Here is a 20149-nt window from a genome sequence, read left to right as displayed (position 1 = left end):
ATTTTTTTTTTTCCTTTTAAACACTCCTTGCATCTGATATCCTGGTTACACATTTAGACTTCCTTTAGCATTATCACTCACATTTTGGTTTTTAAAAAGTCACTATAAACGGGGATGATGTGTACAACTGTGATCAGGCAGTTGTACAGGAGACCTCACTCAACTCTGAGATTCTCTGAGCCTCAGCCCTTATGCATCGTGGGTTGGTACATTGAGTCACAGCAATTATTGTAGCCGTTTTATAGAAGAGCACACTGACATGCAGGGGTGAATTCACCTCTCAGCACAAGTTCGCACATTTTATAAGTGGTATCCACACTCAGGTGGACTTGACGGCAACGTTAATTTCCTGAACTACTGTATTATACTGTCGATACCAAAGAAAACTGTAACCCCTCAAAAATTCTCAAACAATAAATTTTATTTTAAAATAGGACTCTAATACAAAGTTATAAAATAATGAAGATTTAAACTAAAGCAATGTATGTTTTATAGAATATCTGGGGGGTATGGATATGGAGTTGGATTTAGACAAATAGAGTTAATATCAAGGTTTCTTAGACACTTGTCTTTTATTACTTCAGGTGCAATTTGACAATAATAAGTCACAAGCTAGACAACTAAGCAGTTCACCTTAGCATTGTCACTTAAATTATAATACATTTGATCATATTAAGATACATATGACTTCTGTTGTGTTTGCTTGGTAATTGGCCATACTTTCGTGGACATATGGTTATATTTAGTATTAAAATGATGACTTTTAGTGTGGATTTTATAAGACAAAACTTGTCGTCTCCCATTGTTTAGTTCCCTAGTATTAAGAATTGGTCTCATTATGAATAGTTTTTTCCTGATGCTCTGTTCTTTCTCATTGTTACCATCACTGCCATGCATATAATCACACTCAGACAGACCCTAGATTTTACTCTCCAGTAAGGTTTTCTTGTGATCTTGAATGCCCTCTGTGCAGTTCTGGGCTTTTCTGTACCCCAACCTAATGCTTCAAGCTTCCTGGCCTTCTCCCCTGTTGGGGGCATCTCCAATATTATGATGCAGGTCTAATTTCAAATCTTTTCATTCTTTCCAGATTATGGGTCAGTCCATGGATCTTGTTCCGAAAAATAGAGTCACTATACCATATTACGTTTAGTCCCAAAGAACTGGGTGACCGAGAACCTCTAGAAACTGAGATTGCCTCAGGGGCGAGGTTAGGAACAAAGCAGCCCATGCCTTCTTTTGAGGGAGCAAGGTTGTCTGTATTATACTGGTGTCAGGAAGGGGAGAGGGCTGAGTCACAGTGTGCCCGGGGCCCCTGAGTCTGGGCAGGTGGGGCAGGAAGATGGGAATAGACCAATTTCACTCCTTTTGGGTAAGTGTTCTGCCGCTTCCTGCTCTACTTCGACACCAGAGCACAATGCAATGGGAAAGTTCCTACAGCAACGTTTAGGCTGAAGATGCATTTTAGGTATAGTGGAGTGTGAGAAGTACGAAGACTTCCTTGATTTCCACCAAACCCTCCTGCCAAAGATTCCCCATCTGTTTTCTATTGTCTGAAATTCCTTTAACATATGTCTTTAATTGCACAATAAGAGATTAAAGGCTTGCAGTTGCAAATACGGTAAATGATGAATCCTTTGTTGAATTCAAAGAAGGGGTTACAAAGGGGACTTTAGAAATATAGAAAAAATGCCTGACCTTCACAGTTTTCCTTGGACCAACCCTATCTATTTTTATCCTGGTGAGAACCTTTGTGTAACAGGTTTTTTTTTTTTTTTTTTTTTTGCAGAATGGTTCTTCATGCTCTGAACCTCTAATCACAAGTCATCACTGTCTATTTTAATGGTGTGTTCCACACAATGACTTATGTTGTCATCAGTGAATAAGTCCGACACATCGGACTATACCCAGATTCTTTGTAAAAGTCCTTGGTGGAGGATTTACGTAACCTCTGGTGTGTGGCAGTGGTATTCAGTGCACCAGCTAAGTAAGTCCAGTGTGAAGACTTTTAGATACCATCTAAAAACCTGAGACAAAAATGAAAGGGATCTTCGTCATCAAGGGAAAAGAAGAGCATTATCTTGAATTTCATGAATGAGCCGCATATTTTGGATTGAACTTTACATTTTATTTATTTGAGTGTTCATATGTTCAGCAAATATGCACTCCAAGGCAGTCTGTAGATTCAGTGCAATTCCTATCAAAATACCAATGGCATTTTTCTAGATGCCTGGCAATAGAACAAATAATCTTAAACTTTTTATGGGGCCCCAAAGACGCTGAATAGCCAAAGCAATCTCAAGAAAGAACAAAGGTGAAGGTATAATGCTCCTGGATTTTAAGCAGTACTACAAAGCTGTCGTAATCAAATCAGTATGGTACCCGCACAAAAACAGACACACAGAGCAGTGGAACAGAACAGAGGGTTAGATAAAACCATGCCTATATAGTCAATTAATGAATGACAAAGGAGGCAAGAATCTACACTGGGGAAAAGAGTTTCTTTAATGGTGCTGGGAAAACTGGACAGCCATATGCAAAAGAATGAGACTGGACCTCTTTTTTATACCATATACAAAAATAAACTCAAAATGAATCGAAGACCTCAATGGAAGACCTGAAACTATAAAACTTCCAGAAGAAAACATAGGCAGTAAGCTCTTTGACATCAGTTTTAGCACTCTTTTTTGTTTTTGTTTTTTTGGTTTTTTTTGTATCCATCTCCTCAGGCAAGGATAACCAAAGCAAAACCAAAAACAAAACTGGGACTACATCAGACCAAAAAACTTTTGCTGGGTGAAAGAAAGCATCATCAAAATAAAAAGCAACCTATTGAATGGGTGAAGTATTTGCAAATGGTATATCTGATAAGGGGTTGGTATGCAAAATATATAGACAATTCCTACAATTTAATATCAAAAAATAAACAATTTGATTAAGAATGGCAGAGGACCTGAATAGACTTTTTTTTTTTTTCCAGAGAAGACATGCAGATGGCCAACAGACATGTGAAAAGATGCTCACCACCACTCATCTTCAGGGAAATGCCAATCAAAATCACGACGAGATGTCATCTCACGCCTGTCAGAATGGCTGTCTTCAAAAAGACAAGAAATACTAAGTATGGGTGAGGGTATGGAGAAAAGGGAACCCTTGCACACTGTTCATAGGAATATAAGATGATATAGCCATTGTGGAGAACAGTGTGGAGGGTTCTCAAAAAATGAAAAGTAAAACTACCATTTGATCCAGCAATTCCACTTCTAGGTGTTCATTAGAAGAAAATGAAAACACTGATTTTAAAAGACATACACACCCCTCTGTTTATCACAGTACTATTCACAATAGCCAAGGTATGGAAGCAACCTGTCCATTGATGAAGAGATAAGGCAGATGTGGTATATACATGAAGAGTGAAATCTTGCCATCTGTGACAGCATGGATGGACCTAGAGGGTGTTATGCTAAGTGAAAAGTCAGACACAGAAAGACAAATACCGTATGATTTCACTTATATGTGGAATCTAAAACAAATGAATAAACAAAACAGAAACACTCTCAGGTACAGAGAACAAACTTATGGTTGCCAGAGGGGAGAGGCGAGAGAGATGGACAAAACAGGGGAAGGAGATTAAGAGGTTTAAACTTCCAGTTATAAAGTAAATAAGACAGGGGGGTGAAAAGTGCAGCATAGGGAATATAGTCAATAACACTGTAACAACTTCGTATGGTGACACATGGCAACTAGACTTTTTGTGATGAACGATTTCCTAATGTAGATTAAATATTGTCACTACGCTATACACTGGAAAGTAATACAGTATTGTATGTCAATTACACCTTAATAAGACAAAAATACTCAGCACCTGTTATGTTCTAGAAGTTGTGCTCAGTGCTGGATTTACAGTGGTGAACAAGGAAGATGTCGTTCCTCTTTGCACAGAGCCTAGTCTCGTGGCTAGAAGTGGAGCCAAAAGTGTCGGTGAGATCATCTGGTACAAACCTTCTCATGCTATAGACTGGAAAATGGAAGCACCAAGAGGTGAAGGAAATTGCCCTTTATCACAGCTGGGTATGTAACTTGACTCTGGCAACTCTCAGCCCCTTTCTCTGTTTAAACTAACCAAGTGAGTTAGCACAGGTCCCCAGGCAGTGTGGCAGGGAACCAATGGACAGTTCCCAGTGGCTTGAAAGGGGTCCTGCCCTTCCTTAGGTCTCATGAATGCCCCAAAAGTGACTTAAATGTTGGGGTGAATTTTGTTCATGACATTGAACATGTTGGGGTGTGATGGAGAAGCAGAGCCATGAATCATTATTCATTTTGGGAGAGAGTTTTCTTCTCTCCCTTCTTCCCCACCCTCCTCCCAGCCCCTCAGTGCATTTCTGGGCCTGCCTGAGCACAGCGGTTTGGCCGACTACTGGATTGTTATTAAAATGATAATTAAAGAGGTAAGACGAAGGGAGCCTGTCCCAATACCATTCAAAAGAGTCAGCACTTTCGCTGGATAATGAATTCTTTATACCCTGGGTTATTGCGCAACTGAAGGGAACCTGCAATGCAATTGTGTCTGGAATCCATGAAGAGACATTCTCAACCAATGGATTTAAAGTCCGACTTCTTGCTTATAAAACTATATCTTATCAACAATTCCCTGGCGATTTGGAGCCTTTTCTGGTTCCACAGAAATTTAAGGGCTGTTTGTTCCAGCTCTTTGAAAATGTCATTGGTATTTTGATCAGGACGGCATTGAAAGTGTAGATTGCTCTGGGTAGCATGACATTTTAACTATGTTTATCCTTCCGATCCATGAGCATGGAATATTTTTCCATCTCTTTGTGTCTTCTTCAATGTCTTTCAAGAGTGATTTGTAGTTTCTAGAATATAGATCCTTTACGTCTCTGGTTAAGTTAATTCCGAGATAACATATAATTTTTTGGTGCTATTGTAAATGGAGTGGATTCCCTAATTTCTATTTCTTCAGTCTCATTGTTCATGTATAGAAATGCAACTGATTTCTGAGCATAGATTTTTTATCCCGCCATGTTACTGAATTGCTCTATAACTTCTAGTAGTTTGGGGGTGGAGTCTGGGTTTTCCATATAGAATATTATGTCATCTGTGAAGAGAGAAAGTTTGACTTCTTCTTTGCTGATTTGGATACCTTTTATCCCTTTTTGTTGTCTGATTGCTGTTGCAAGGACTTCTAGTACTATGTTGAATAATAGTGGTGAGAGTGGGCATCCTTGTCATATTCCTAATCTTAAGGGAAAGACTTCCAGCTTTTCCCCATTGGGAATGATATTCGCTGTAGGCTTTTCATAGATGGTTTTTATGAAATTGAGGAATGTACCCTCTATCCCTACACTCTGAAGGGTTTTAATCAGGAAACGATGCTGTATTTTGTCCAGTGCTTTTTCTTCATCTATTGAGAGGATCATATGGTTCTTGACTCTTTTCTTGTTGATATGATCTATCACACTGATCGATTTGCGAATGTTGAACCACGCTTGCATCCCAGGGCTGAATCCCACTTGGTCTTGATGGATAATCCTTTTAATGTACTGTCGGATCCTATTAGCTAGGATCTTGTTGAGAATTTTGGTGTCCATATTCATCAGTGATATCGGTCTGTAATTCTCCTTGTTGATGGGGTCTTTGCCTGGTTTGGGGATCAAGGTAATACTGACCTCATAGAATGAGTTGCTTCATGTTGCCAGATTTCAAGCTGTACTACAAAGCTGTGATCACAAAGACAGCATGGTACTGGCACAAAAACAGACACATAGACCGATGGAACAGAACAGAGAACCCAGAAATGGACCCTTGGCTCTTTGGGCAACTAATCTTTGATAAAGCAGGAGAAAACATCCAGTGGAAAAAAGACAGTCTCTTCAATAAATGGTGCTGGGAAAATGGGACAGCTACATGCAAAAGAATGAAACTTGACCACTCTCTCACGCCATACACAAAGATAAATTCCAAATGGATGAAAGACCTCGATGTGAGACAGGAATCCATCAAAATCCTGGAGAAGAGCATAGGCAGCAACCTCGACGACATCGGCCACAGCAACTTTTTTCATGACACATCTCCAAAGGCAAGAGAAACAAAAGATAAAATGAACTTGTGGGACTTCATCAAGATAAAAAGCTTCTGCACAGCCAAGGAAACAGTCAAAAAAACTAAGAGGCCCACGGAATGGGAGAAGATATTTGCAAATGACACTACAGATAAAAGACTGGTATCCAAGATCTACAAAGAACTTCTCAAACTCAATACACAAGAAACAAATAAACAAATCAAAAAATGGGCAGAAGATATGAACAGACACTTTTCCAATGAAGACATACAAATGGCTAACAGACACATGAAAAAATGTTAAAAATCATTGCCCATCAGGGAAATTCAAATCAAAACCACATTGAGATACCACCTTACGCCAGTTAGAATGGCAAAAATTGACAAGGCAAGAAACAACAATTGCTGGAGAGGATGTGGAGAAAGGGAGTCCCTCCTACCTTGTTGGTGGGAATGCAAGTTGGTACAGCCACTTTAGAAAACAGTGTGGAGGTCCCTTAAAAAGTTAAAAATTGAGGTACCCTATGATCCAGCCATTGCACTACTGGATATTTACCCCAAAGAGACAGATGTAGTGAAGAGAAGGGCCATATGCACCCCAATGTTCATAGCAGCATTGTCCACAATAACTAAATCATGGAAGGAGCTGAGATACCCTTCAACAGATGACCGGATTAAGAAGTTGTGGTCCATATATACAATGGAATATTACTCAGCCATCAAAAAGAACGATTTCTCAACATTCGCTGCAATATGGACGGGACTGGAGGAGATAATGCTAAGCGAAATAAGTCAAGCAGAGAAAGACAATCATCATATGGTTTCACTCATTTATGGAACATAAGAAGTAGGAAGATCGGTAGGAAAAGAAAGGGAAGAAGAAAGGGGGGGTAAACAGAAGGGGGAATGAACCATGAGAGACTTTGGACTCTGGGAAACAAACTGAGGGCTTCAGAGGGGAGGGGGGTAGGGGACTGGGATAGGCCGGTGATGGGTATTAAGAAGGGCACGTATTGCATGGTGCACTGGGTGTTATACACAAGTAATGAATCATGGAACTTTACATCAAAGACTAGGGATGTACTGTATGGTGACTAACATAATAAAAAAATATTATAAAATAAAATAAAATAAAACTATACCTTAGAGCAGGAAGGTAGGTGATGGTCTTGAATCATCATCCCACACAATCATATGGTATCTGCTGCTGTTCTTTGTAAGGCTTTTGCAGACAATTTTTAACCTCCTTTTAAGATTGCCTTTTAGAGAGACCCATATTCCTGGGATTTTCCTGGGAAATAGGAGTTTTAAGAGTTTATTGGGAGTTTTAGCTCTGCTTCATATAGCACCGGAAATGCATTTTAGTATGGAGTGTTGGGGGCTGTTCTTGCAGGCCACCCAGAGTCACCAAAAAAGAAGGGTCCTTCCTGGAGTCTCCCCAGCACATTTTGTGAGGGGCCTTTGCCTGTGCGTGTTCTTCCTCTGGGCGAGCCCGGGGTCCCGGGACCACTGCACGGCCCTGTCATTCCCTCCTCTCTGTCCCATTCAAGGAAGCATACTCATGTGAGTCTCCCAAACTCACTTGAGTTCTGAACCCTTTCTTTCAGGGATTTGCTATTATTAATTCATGGAACTCCTGTTCTGTAGAACCAAGCAGCGACAAATAGACATGAAGCTGGGTGAACATGATGGTGTTGCAGGACTGGCCTCGCATCAGTCCAGTTTATCAAAACGAAACGTAAAATTCATAAGATTCCGCACTTTATGGTTTATGGTCAGTCCTCGCTGGAGTTGGCACGGAGCTTGCTAGTGCACGGACACGTTCGGTCTATCCCCTTCAGTTCTGTAGACGCAGAAACAATGGTAAGTGCACTTAGCTGAGTGCAGTGTGTGCTTCTGCCCCCGAGCCCTGGACCCAGGGAGGGTGTGCCTCGCATCAGCAGGGCTTCCTCACGTCTGTGCCTTCGCCCATGCCTCATTTCCCGTCAGCAAGAGGGGGAAAAGCAGGCAGAAATATAGTCACTCCGTTAGTTAGTCATCCTGGGAAACTTATCTGTTTCGGGCATTGGTTCCTCTCAAGCCCGGGTGGCAGATATGTGGTCCAGCTTGCAGACTAAAGCATTTCCCAGTACTATCACTAATACTCAACGTGTGCTATTTCCAGCTTGTCATTTGTCCACTGGCTTGCGAAACTACCATACAAGAGAGCAAAAACATTTCGACTCCCTTGGGCCATCTCCTCCTGACATTCTTTGCTGATTACCTCTGAACTAGTGGTGGTCACTTCTTCGCGTGGTTGACACATCAGCTGATGGCGCTTTGTCTCACCAGAAACAGGCCAGCCCTGGCTGGTCCCAGCAGCATGCTCGAGGCTGAAGTTCAGGGATACAGGGTCTTGGCCTGGCTCCCAGCTTGGCTTAACAAAGCACATTTTGGAGGCATGACGATTGGGAGGTGTTACAATGGGGTGAACTGGTGGAATTATAAATATTTAAGTCCATCCCTGAGCCTCTGGCAGGAATGAATCTAAGCCAATCCAGACTGGTAAGAAGCAGAAATATTGAAGGTCTATTGAAGAAGAGAGTCTAGGGGGCTTGTGTGGCTCAGTAGGTTAGGTGTCCGACTCTTGATTTCAGCTCAGGTCTTGATCTCAGGGTTGAGAGTTCAAGCCTCGCATTTGTTTTTTCTAAATAAAAAAAAAAGGAAAAGGAGATTCGATGGTCACCTTCCTCCCGTTTTGGTAGCTATACACTTTGATGTTTCTTTGGTGATGAAAAACTAAGGTTTGCCATTCTCTGTAGAATTTTCTTTAAGGTCCACTAAATTAATCCTATATATATTAATGATGTAGTACATATATCCTATATACACATAATTAGACTATATAATATAGCATTACCTACTAGTAATAGTAAAGAATATATCCATCATATATCCGTCGTATATATCTATCATATATGATGACATATCCCTTACTATTAATATCATATATAGCATATGTATCATAGATATGATGTATATATCCCTTACTTACATATGATATATATGACCTATATATTGCTTACTATTAGCAATAGGCACTGTGGTGTGTGTGTCTTTGTCTGTGTTGCGGGGCTATGAAAATGTGTAACAGTCTGCATCCAAGGGGAATTTAATCTATTTAAAAATATAAGACATATGCAAGATTACATATGATAAGAACCACATGAGTCTGGATTATGAACTGGGGTTATTATGGAAAGTATTAGGAAGGAGGAACATCTTCATCTGGGCATTAAAATACTACGACTATGACCACTACTACTTTTTAGCTTTTATTGAACACTTAGCAAATTCCTGGTATGGTTCTAAATATCTTTATGTCCTCTCCTGAGTGCTTTTTACATATGTACTCATCATATTAACACTATAAGACAGACAGAGGAGGAAACAGGCATAAAGAATGTAAGAAACTTTCCCAAAGTTGCAGAGCTCATTAGTGGTGGAGCTGAATTTAAATCAAATGCAGATTGCAAAGCCCCTCTTCCTGTGTGCCAAGCATGCTGTCTCTGATAGAAGGATTTCAGTACATGCAGAGAAGGGCAGAGGCATTCCTGATGAGGGGAGCTGGGTTGGCAAAGGAGTGGTGGCAATAAGTTTAAATGGAAAAGGCCCGGCTGGTGGGTGCTTCGTGTAATGATTGGCACAATGCCTGAAGAGAAGAAGTGCTTGATAAATGTTTGTTGAATTATTGACTGAATGCTTAGAGAAAATGCTGGAGAAGTAGGCTGTTATCAGATTGTGTAGGGTTTTGAATTACAGTCTAAGTGGTTTAAACTTAGTACAGTGGATAATATCTTCTCTAGAATGCTTGAATTTCTGGAGAGGGCAGCTTACTAGTTCGTAAACGTGCCATTCTAACCTGTATTTTCTCTTCTTCAGTGCTTTCTATAGAATTGCTAGAAAAAAAATTGAAACCATGCTAATGAAGCCTATTACAAAATCATGCTCTCTAAGTTTTGTTGAGTCTTCACTGCAAAAGTTAGATGCTAGTTACACTTGACAGGTTGGTCTTTGCTTGTTACGCTTGTTTTCCCTTCTAAATACATGCTAATGGGGGAGTCGTTGGGAAGCCCAGTTATTTATGGTGTGAGCTCACCCTCCCTGGCCAGAGATGACTGGATTTCTGGGGGCACTGTGACATGAAAATATACTCTCTTTGGAAATACTAAGAGCACGAAATGTTTGGCAGGAGGGGCAGAAACTGAAAGGTCATGCTGTAGAGAAGAGCCGAAGGGGACTCACCCAACCGCATATTTACTAACAGGATGAAGGGAGCTGGAAGAAGTAAGCAGAAAGCATGATGTAGAGAGAAATTACTTTATGTATGTCTTGAGCCCAAGTCTTTTTGATTTCAAATTCAGTTCTGGATACTTCCTGAGATTCTCCAAAAAAACGTAAAAATCCTGCCACACCTTGTGAGTATTTCTTGTTCTTGACTTTTCAGCTGCATTTTATCTAATTGCTCCTTCACTCCGTTTTGAAACTCTTTCCACTGAAGTGCCCTACTCATCTCTTCCTCCTTCTACCACTGCCTTCTCTTCTTAAGCTCTTCTTCCTCTATGCCCAAGGCTTGTCTCTGTCATTTTATCTATCTTCAGGCTTTACACTTACATCACTTTGGATACGGTACGCCAAAGTAAGTAGCACAATCTGGTATCTGTTCTGAGTTCTCAAGGAGCTCATATTTTCAACTGTTTGCTCAATACCTCCAAATGGTTAACATTCGCCTAATTGGAGAAGGCTCCATACAGTCCCATGGTCATCTTGCTTGGAGTGTCTGGTTTTCTCCCAGTGACTTTGAAATGGGTCCGATTCCCTATCTCGCACAAGGTACAGCTTGCAAGTGCTTATGCAGAATTGTTCATGTCAAGGTCACTGGGTTTCCATGCCATACCTAGCTCAACAGAGGAGACTGAGAGTCTTAAGGTACCTGGGCCTGGCTTGGCTTTTCCTCTGCCAGACCATCCAGTTAGTGAACCTCTCTTGAATACCTGTTATATACCAGGCCAGTGCTGCTGTTGAAGACAAGTCACAGGTGTTAGACTCAAGGAATTAGGATACTACTAAACTGCTTTTAAATTCCAATCAGGGTAGCATTTTATAATTTTTAGCATGAGCTACAGACTAGTGAGTTTAGATATCTAGTAATACTCTTCGCATGCTAAGATCAACTTTATGGAGAGGTTAAACAGGGAACCCCCATGATAGAGAGAGGGTGTGTATCATTGATGAAAGACCCTTTCCCCAAAAGTGTCTCCTTTCACCCCTCAAGTTCCCACAGTATTTTTCACTTTCTGTTTCAGGCAATAAAGATATTTAACTCTGCAGATTTTTTTTTTTTGAGTGGCAAATTCATTAAGCATATTAAAATGACTGTTCAAACCATTGCATCAGTTTAATTTCACCGTGAAGCTCCAGCATTTTCCTTTTTGAGTCCGGAGAAGTTTTCTTTTTTCTTCCTATCATGTGGTTCTACATCCCTTAGGCTCCTACTTTCTTTCTTTTTTTAAATTTTGTTTAATTTTGTTTAACTTTTAGGGGGAGAGGGAGAGTGAATCCTCAAGCAGACTGCCTGCCCAGTGTGGAGCCCGACACGGGGCTGGGTCTCACAACCCTGAGATCATGATCTGAGCCAAAGTCCAGAGTCATACACTTTAACCAACTGAGCCACCCAGGGGTTCCTAGGCTAGCATACTTTCTGCTCTGTAAGGGAACAAATGCTAGAGGTAGTAGGTGGGAGCTTCCTAAATTCTCAGTGGAAGGGGAGAGAGTGTGGACTCCGTGGCAGAGATGTGCGAACTGTGGTAGTCTGGTAACAGTGAGGTGGGTGCCGAGTGAGGTGCCGAGAACAGGTGAGGGTGGAAGGGTTGGCAACAACACCAAGGGCCCAACGATGGCTGGAGAAAGTGGAATTTGTGGTCCAGTCATTTCTGGTACAAGCAGGTAAACAGGTAGCTGGATGGTGTGTGTGTGTGTGTGTGTGTGTGTGTGTGTGTGTGTGTGTGTGTCTGTGTGGAGAGAGAGATAGCTAATAGAAAAGGTTTAAGATGTCTGATCACTGCTCATCCCTTTCTCCTAGCCCCAAAGAATGACTCTAATGATGCAAGTTTCAAGCCAGAAAAGAGGGGAGCCCGTTGACTTGCCCTGCTGGGTAGGAAGGATTTTAGAATGCTTGCAACTTTGCAGTTCCCTCAAAATACTCCTTGAAGCGCTCTGAATGCTCTCTGGATTGAAAATGATGAGGATCTTGTTGGACCATCTCAAATGTCTTGGGTGTAGCCCCAGCTAGCCCTCTAAGACATTGCCCGAGGCCAGTACATTGAAGTAATACCGCAGAATAACAGCTGCCATAGCACAGGCCAACTCCAGGACACACCCTACACTCCTTTGCTTACATGACTTCCCTTCCATGCTCTCAATGAGCACTTGCAGTGTTACAACTCTGATTATGGGTGAAGAAACTGAGGCTCAGAGTGATTAAGTAACCTGCTCAAGATTGAAAATCAGGGAGTTTTGATATAAAGCATTTCTATTATACAATATCTTGATTCTTTCTTTTTTTTTAATGTTTTTTTATTATATTATGTTAGTCACCATACAGTACATCCCTGGTTTCTGATGTAAAGTTCGATGATTCATTAGTTGCGTATAACACCCAGTGCACCACGCAATACGTGCCCTCCTCACTACCCATCACCGGTCTATCCCATTCCCCCGCCCCCTCCCCTCTGAGGCCCTCAGTTTGTTGCTCAGAGTCCATAGTCTCTCATGCTTCATTCCCCCTTCTGACTACCCCCCTTTCTTGATTCTTTCTTGACCTATGATTTCATTTAAGTGAATGATTTCTGATAAGATTCTCTATTGTGTCCTTGTGAGAAAAGGTCACAGGGACGCAAGGTCTTAGAGCTGATCTCTCTAATATGACGCAGAACAGAGGCCTCGTTTCCACACTGCCCCGGCCCTCCTTGCATGCTAGCTTGCTACAGCTGGCTGTGTGACGCAATGTCCATCTTCCTACTCTCCTCATAACTTGGCGATCTCAACAGCAGGGCCGTGGAGCACCTGCCCTTCGAAGACCACAAGGGAGGCTACTGTCTTCTCTATGACAGCATTAAGTGGCAACAGAGAGAGACAGGAGCTGCTCCAGCCTGGGGAATCATGACGTTAAGTATCAAAGGGTTACGAATGTCACTGGATTTGGTATAGAAGTTGTAGGCCTGGTTACTCTTTGGTTCCCAGCTAACTTTTTACTCCAAACAAAGAATTTCTCTTCTTGTACAGAGTTTGCACATATGTCAAGTTTCTGAATTTGCACACTTAGCTGATACACTGAAGACCATCAACTTGTATAAAACAGCAAAAATCGAACTGTTTGAATTCCAGCGCTGCTGTTTACTCTAGTATGATGGATTTTACTCCCCTTTGGGCTGTACATCTGGAAAATCTTTCTTAATCTACAATACGAGTAATACCAACAACAACGATAAAATCCCTGCGGTCCGTCCTTCCATGTCTGTGCCCACGGTTGGTTCTCACATCCCAGCCCCGTGGCTGGCCCTCCGCGCACACTGCCTGCGAGCCTCTGCTCTTCTGCTTTGCAGCCTCCTCCTGGGTGTTCCCCTGCTTCTCTGTATTGGGACAAATGATATACTGTAATCCACCTCCTCGAGGCATTCTAAGCTTTGTGTCAGGGGCTCACTACAAAGAGAATTTCACTCACGTGGTCTAACCGAAGAAATCTTAGTGAGGAGACTATGCAGAATAATTGAAAGCAAATTGAAATAAATTTGAGGTACTCGGATACTAGCAAACCTGGGAAGCCATTGGCATATCTGGGCCTAGAGGAGCGAGGGGAGAAATATTGTTCCTGAAATTCAGAGCTGGCTAGAGCCATAGATGAGGGGCTGCCAGACAGGAGCTATAATAGTGAAGAGGGTATTAAGGAGGGCACGTATTACATGGAGCACTGGGTGTTACACGCAAACAATGAATCATGGAACACTGCATCAAAAACTAAGAATGTACTGTATGGTGATTAACATAACATACTAAATAAAATTAAAAATTAAAAAATAAATAAAAGCAATCATAGCCATCCCTCAGAGAGAAAGTAAGGAGGGAGCAGGAGGAGAAATATCCCAACCTTTCTCCTGCCCTTTCTAACTTCCCACAAGGGTGAGAGTAATGGACAACCAGGGGCAAGGGTGCCTAGCCATGCCGGGGGAGTTGTACTCCTGGAGTGTAGAATAGGGCAGAAAAGAGACAGGGAGTATGAGGGAGTAGCAAATGGAGAAAAACCAGCATAATATCTAATTACTCTTTGGATTCCCAATGGATTGTATAGTGCCCAGCACTGAGTAGAAAGTTAACATATTGAAACAAATATTTTTTAAAGATTTTATTTATTTACTTGAGAGAAAGAGAGAGGAGCAAAGGGAGAGGGACAAGCTCAGACTCCACGCCAAGTGTGGAGCCTGACATGGGGCTCGATCCCACGACCCTGAAATCATGACCTGAGCTGAAATCAAGAGTCAGACGCTTGGGGCGCCTGGGTGGCACAGCGGTTGGGCGTCTGCTTTTGGCTCAGGGCGTGATCCCGGCGTTATGGGATCGAGCCCCACATCAGGCTCCTCCGCTATGAGCCTGCTTCTTCCTCTCCCACTCCCCCTGCTTGTGTTCCCTCTCTCGCTGGCTGTCTCTATCTCTGTGGAATAAAAAAAAAAAAAAAAAGTCAGACGCTTAACTGACTGAGTCACCCAGGCACCCCAACAGGTGTTTGGGTTCAGATCCGTGGCTTTATTGCTGAGGATACTGGAATTGAGAGATGTGGAGGTGACTTACTCAAGAACTTGTTATCAGGTAGTGGCTAAATGAGGATACTGGGGAAAGCACCTGGGCTCCACGGCTAGAGCTCCCTCCACCCCTCCGCCATCAGTGGGTGAGCATAGCTGATCTTATTCTCCCTGCTCATTCTTTGGCTCCTCATTATATTCACTCTTAGTCTTTTCGGTTCTTTTTGCCTCCTTCATCTTACTTCCACACCTGGAACAGCTTTCCTTCCGTTCCTCTTCTCAATCTCACACATTACTGAACAGCCATTACGCACCAGATAATGCACTCAGTCCAGAACTTACAAATGTGAGGAAGACCACGCCAGTCTCCATGCCTTTCTGCAGCTGCTCGTTAGTACTGGCTCTTCCCGAGCCTTGGAATGTAATTCATCTCTGTGACCTCCTGGCCAGCTCCTGTCCAACAGTCACAGCTCAGCTCTCGTGCTGCCTCTTCTGAGAGGCAGCCCCGACTCCATCTTTCTGGCACTTAACTCATTGCACTGCTATTATCTGTGGACATGTTGTGCTCCCTTACTTAAAGACAAGCACTCATATTCCAGCAGGATTCCTATCACATAGTAGGTCTTAATAAACGCTTGGTGAGCAATTGAATGAAGAGTGTAATGACTGGATTTGCATTGGAGGCTGCTCGCTTTCCTCTCCATCCTTTACCTGTCAGCCACTCTCAGAAGATCAACACATTTTATTCCTGGAGGTGTTGCTATTGTTTGCGGAGCACCCATGACTTGCCAATAGCTCATTTAGTTCCCATTTGACAGGTGAGGAAACTGAGTCACAGAATAAAGACTTGCCTAAGGTCACATGGCCAGCCGAATTGTGCTGAAATTTGACCCCAAGACTGCCTGATTCTAAGTGTATGAATGATGTGCTATATTGTCTCATCTGTCTTATGCTTATAAAAATACATTCACTGACTACTTATGAAATTGAAATGTTTAATTAAAATGCTACATGAAAAACATCTTCTTCTCCAACATTTTCCAGGCACGTTCATCTCTTCTGCTGTAAATGTAATCATTACTCTTCACTTTGTTTTTTTTTTATGACACTTAGATGGTCACCATGATCCACCATGTTCCTTGCATTATGTGACTTTCAAAGATTAAGGTAAGATCATGTTTTATATTTTCCAAAATTACCTTTGGTACTTTATATACATATTGTGAACAGATTTTATCATCCTGTGACATGGGAAAGAGATTGAAATCTCTGTCTTTGTAAGAAGGCCAAATTGAGCTTGGTATGGTTAAGCAATTCAGTCATGTTGTCACAGTGAATGGTGGCATAATTTTGACCACAGCTGGGGAAAAAATGGGAAGCACAATTTGTTTCTTGACCTATTTATCTCAGTATCATATCTTTCTAGGTCTTAAACATTGACTTCTAATCTAATGAAGCTATGGTCTGTCCTAAGACAAACTGCATTTTTTAAGTGTATCTTTAAGATCGGAAAAACACTAAAACTAAAAAGTGTTGAGTCACAGTGGTAGAATGACAGATAATCCCATCAGTAATTTGGGTAGCAACCAGATGTTTATACTGAGAGTGAAACAACCAAGCTCATCTAAGGATAAGACCTCAGCCTCCCCTCTGCTCTGATTTCTTAGCATCCAATGGGGTGTCGATGCGTTTCCACCCTGGATTGTCAACTTTTCTTTGTCTATACAAGAGCTCTGACATGACCAACACGGTCAAGCCAGGGCTGTCCAAGGCCTAGCAAAGAGACCTGGACTGATGTGAACTTGGAGGGGACGTGAAGCATGGTTCCGTTGAAGGAAACGGTCGTACAAAGTTTAACTTAAATTGTTTGATCCTGAAAATGACTCATATTTTATGTGGGAGACAAGCTCAGAGATAAGGAATTTGATAAGAACTTAGCTTGGTAGACCCTGTAACTGTAGTGGCTTCTATAATTCTAGCAAAGGCAAACAGACTCGTCAGGGCTTCCAATGCGTGTATCCAGCAGAGAGGAAGGGAGAGAGGGAGAGAGAGACAGACAGATAAATAGAGAGAGAAGGCAGAGCTGTTTTGATCGGTACCGTTCTGGTCTCTAACCCTGAAGTGTTGATCACCGGGGTCATTTTGGCGGGTCTGACAGCTGGCCCTGTCAGGCACGTGGTCAACAGGTTCTTAACAAGGACAACGCACCCATGAACACTGGTAGAGGGGCTCCTGGCTGCCCTCCTGGAGCGGCAGACACTCATGCATGGTCCCCAGGGAGGACAAGGGAGTCAGAGCTCCCTATGGGGAGGGGGCTGAGTAGGGAGGGTTCACACGCAGGTGTTGGGCATCTACGGGCGTTAGTGTATGAGTGCGCAAGGGTACACGGCATGTGTATCTTTTTCTTTTACCCCTTAACCTATTTCTCCCCCTTAATATTTTTAATGGCCTCCCGCATGGATTCTGGCTCTGGGATTGTTACAAGCACTGATTTTATTTTTTCATAGTTGGTCTTCAGATTATTGGGTACTAGAACATACTAAAGATTGGGGCATTGGTGTTTCTCATCTACGCAGCTTGGTTACTGTCTCAACTCCTTTAGACACTTGTCCTCCATTTATTTGCATATTCCCCGTCATTTTATTCATTGTTTCGGCATCTGGCAACTAACTGCAAGACTGGCAAATACTTATATTATCTATACGGAGAAGAAAGTGGTAACATTGCTCTTTGTCGCTATTTTCACTTTTCGGGGCTGTCTCTTCATGGTTGCATGGCAACAATCTTATCTGCAGATCCTGGGCAGTTATCCTGAGATACACGGGCAGAGCAGAGGTCCCCGGGCTAGAAGCCTGTTTGTAACACTGCCCACCCCTTTAGATTCCCGAGATAGAAGTAGAATTCTTTACTCCCTAAAAAGAGGCTAAAACTCTCAGGGTGCTGTTTTGTTTTGTTTTCAATTGAGGAGTTTAGAGATAGATTCTAACTAAGATAGTCTCTTACCCAACAAATGAAACATGCTTTGGCAACGATAGATATTCTCATATGAACAACAGATTTCCATATTTGAAAGCATAAACTAAACCTTTCTTTTTTCATGTATAAAAAGTCTTAATTTTTCTCTTCACTTAAACATTAACTTGGACAGCTACTGATTTCGAGGTTGAGAACTGGCATGTACAAATATGAGGCAATCTCAGATTTAAGGAAGAAAACCCATTTCCCCAACAAGAATATGGTTTAAACATTTTTACCAACCTGATATATAATATTATACATGGAACAAAAAGAGTAATTCATATTTACAATGTTATGTTCATTAATTTTGTAACACATTTAAAACAACATATTACAAAAAATCACATTTTAGTTTGAAATACCACTTTCTTATTTTCTTAAATAGTTCATATTTCTATTGTGAACTAAACTGAGGTATAAAATGTGAGGCTTTTTCATAGGTCTTATTCAACTCTCAGATTCCAATGCAACAAATATTGATCGAATGGTGAATTTTGCTCAAGGCAAGGAATTCGCCTCTTAGGATGTGGTGCTCTGCGCTGAGGACATGGGTTTTGTGCTTATAACCCAGCCTGCCACCAGTGTCCCGAGAGCTCTCTCGCAGAGGAGTTGTTATGACCCCAGGATGGCAGCGGTAGGGAGCATCCGCTCAGGTGCAGTGGGTCATCCTGTGACCCAGGAGTGATCATTTGACACACAGGGACAAGCTTTCAGTTTGGAAGGAAACCCGTTGGGGATTATCCCTAGGTTATCAGAAAACAAAGTCTTTCAAGGAATGGGTAACCACATTCCTTCATTTGTTCAGCAGATTTCAAATGAGCAAATTAATGTTGAAGGCACTTGGGAATAGGGAAATGGACAAGATGGTCATTTTTCTCCTGCTCTAATGGAGCTGACACTCTACTAGCGAAAAGAGACTTTAACAAAGACCTACATACTGAATTGTTATATTCCAATTATAATTATCTTGCAGGTGGAACAGTAGGGTGCTGTGAGAAAATATAGCAGGGACGCCTAATTTGGATATTCGAAAAAAGTGACGTTTAGGTGGAGTTATGGTGGACGAAAAGATATTAGCCCAGTTAAAGTGGCGGGCTCAGGGTGGGAGGAAGGTTGTGGTTCAGCTGAGGCCATGGCATGTGATAAGGTCCCGAGGCAGGCAGGTGTGGTCAGGGGACTAAAAGGACAAAGTAGAGCTTAGTGGGTTTGCTCAGGCTGAAGGAGGGTTGCTCGCTAAGTCATGAGTTCAACTTTATTCTGAGAACAATGAGGACGTTTTGAGCAGGGGCGCAGAACGATGAGTTAAATATGCGTTTCAAGAAGAGGGACTGCCTGCTGGTGGGAAGTGGGTGGAAAGGTGGTGAAGAATCCAGGGAAAGCGGAACAAGGCAATTTCAACAGTGGGCACTAGGGTTGGTGGTTTGGTTTGTGCGTGATTTGCTGCGCTCTGTGTCTGCAGTATTTGGGGTGCTCCGTCGGGATTAACTGGTGCTGTCGAGAGTGGGCGTGCATGGGTGCTTTCTCAGTGTGGAGGTGAGGGCGTTCAAGGCTTGGCACCCAATCCCCTGAGCCACCTGCTTCTCGCTCTCTCATTGGGAGTTGTATTTAAGGACAGTATGGACACTGCTACAGGTTTCCTTGGAGCTTGGCACCCTGCACAGTGTAAGGCAGCGAGTTCTCTGAGCTCTGGCTTTTGTAACAGGGAAGTTCTGAGTATTTAACAGCCATCTGGCTGCCAACATTCTTACTCTTAGTATTTGGACAGTTAGCGTGCCATGCGATTGGAAATGCCCTGTTAGGCAATAGCGGGGTGACTAAGTGAGGCAGGATTCCCCACGCAAGGGAAATCTCCCAGCTTCCTGATGAACATCCTAAATGGGAGTTTTAGGATCAGAGGCACCCGGACTCGGGAGGTCAGGTGCGCTGTCTTCCCGCCAGAGCTGTGGGTGCTGCTGCGAACAATGTGAGCTACCGAGATGCAGCTTCCTAAAGGCGGCCAGCTAATAGCGGGCAAGTCTTCTCACTTCGTTGCCTGTTACGCTGCCTCAGGGTTCTGAGCTTTTGGTAGGCTGGAGGATGCATAGCAGAGCGGGAAGACCGCAAGCTCTGAAGACAGGCGCATCTTGATCGCGCCCTGGGAGCTCTGTACCCTTCAGCACCTTGGTTAGCCTCTCTGAGCCTGACTTCCTTACCCCGTGAAAAGGGGATAATTTAATATT

General features: G+C 42.5%; 1 long non-coding RNA gene across 2 annotated transcripts in view; it reads left to right on the top strand.

Annotated features, from left to right (window-relative positions):
- LOC123804131 (uncharacterized) overlaps positions 1–20149 on the top strand; it is a 226272-nt gene that overhangs the window by 119564 nt on the left and 86559 nt on the right. For both annotated transcript variants that reach the window (XR_015723154.1, XR_015723155.1), the window contains 4 exons: positions 1790–1987; positions 2981–3121; positions 3943–4071; positions 16026–16079. This is a non-coding gene — a long non-coding RNA (uncharacterized LOC123804131). The remainder of the gene's footprint in view (positions 1–1789; positions 1988–2980; positions 3122–3942; positions 4072–16025; positions 16080–20149) is intronic.

This window comes from Ursus americanus, chromosome 36 (assembly GCF_024610735.1).
Source record: "Ursus americanus isolate L20-20 chromosome 36, mUrsAme1.1.p, whole genome shotgun sequence".
In the NCBI taxonomy this organism is placed as follows: domain Eukaryota; kingdom Metazoa; phylum Chordata; class Mammalia; order Carnivora; family Ursidae; genus Ursus; species Ursus americanus.
The sequence above is the reverse complement of the archived record's forward strand: the minus strand, read 5'-3'. Positions and strand labels throughout refer to the sequence as shown.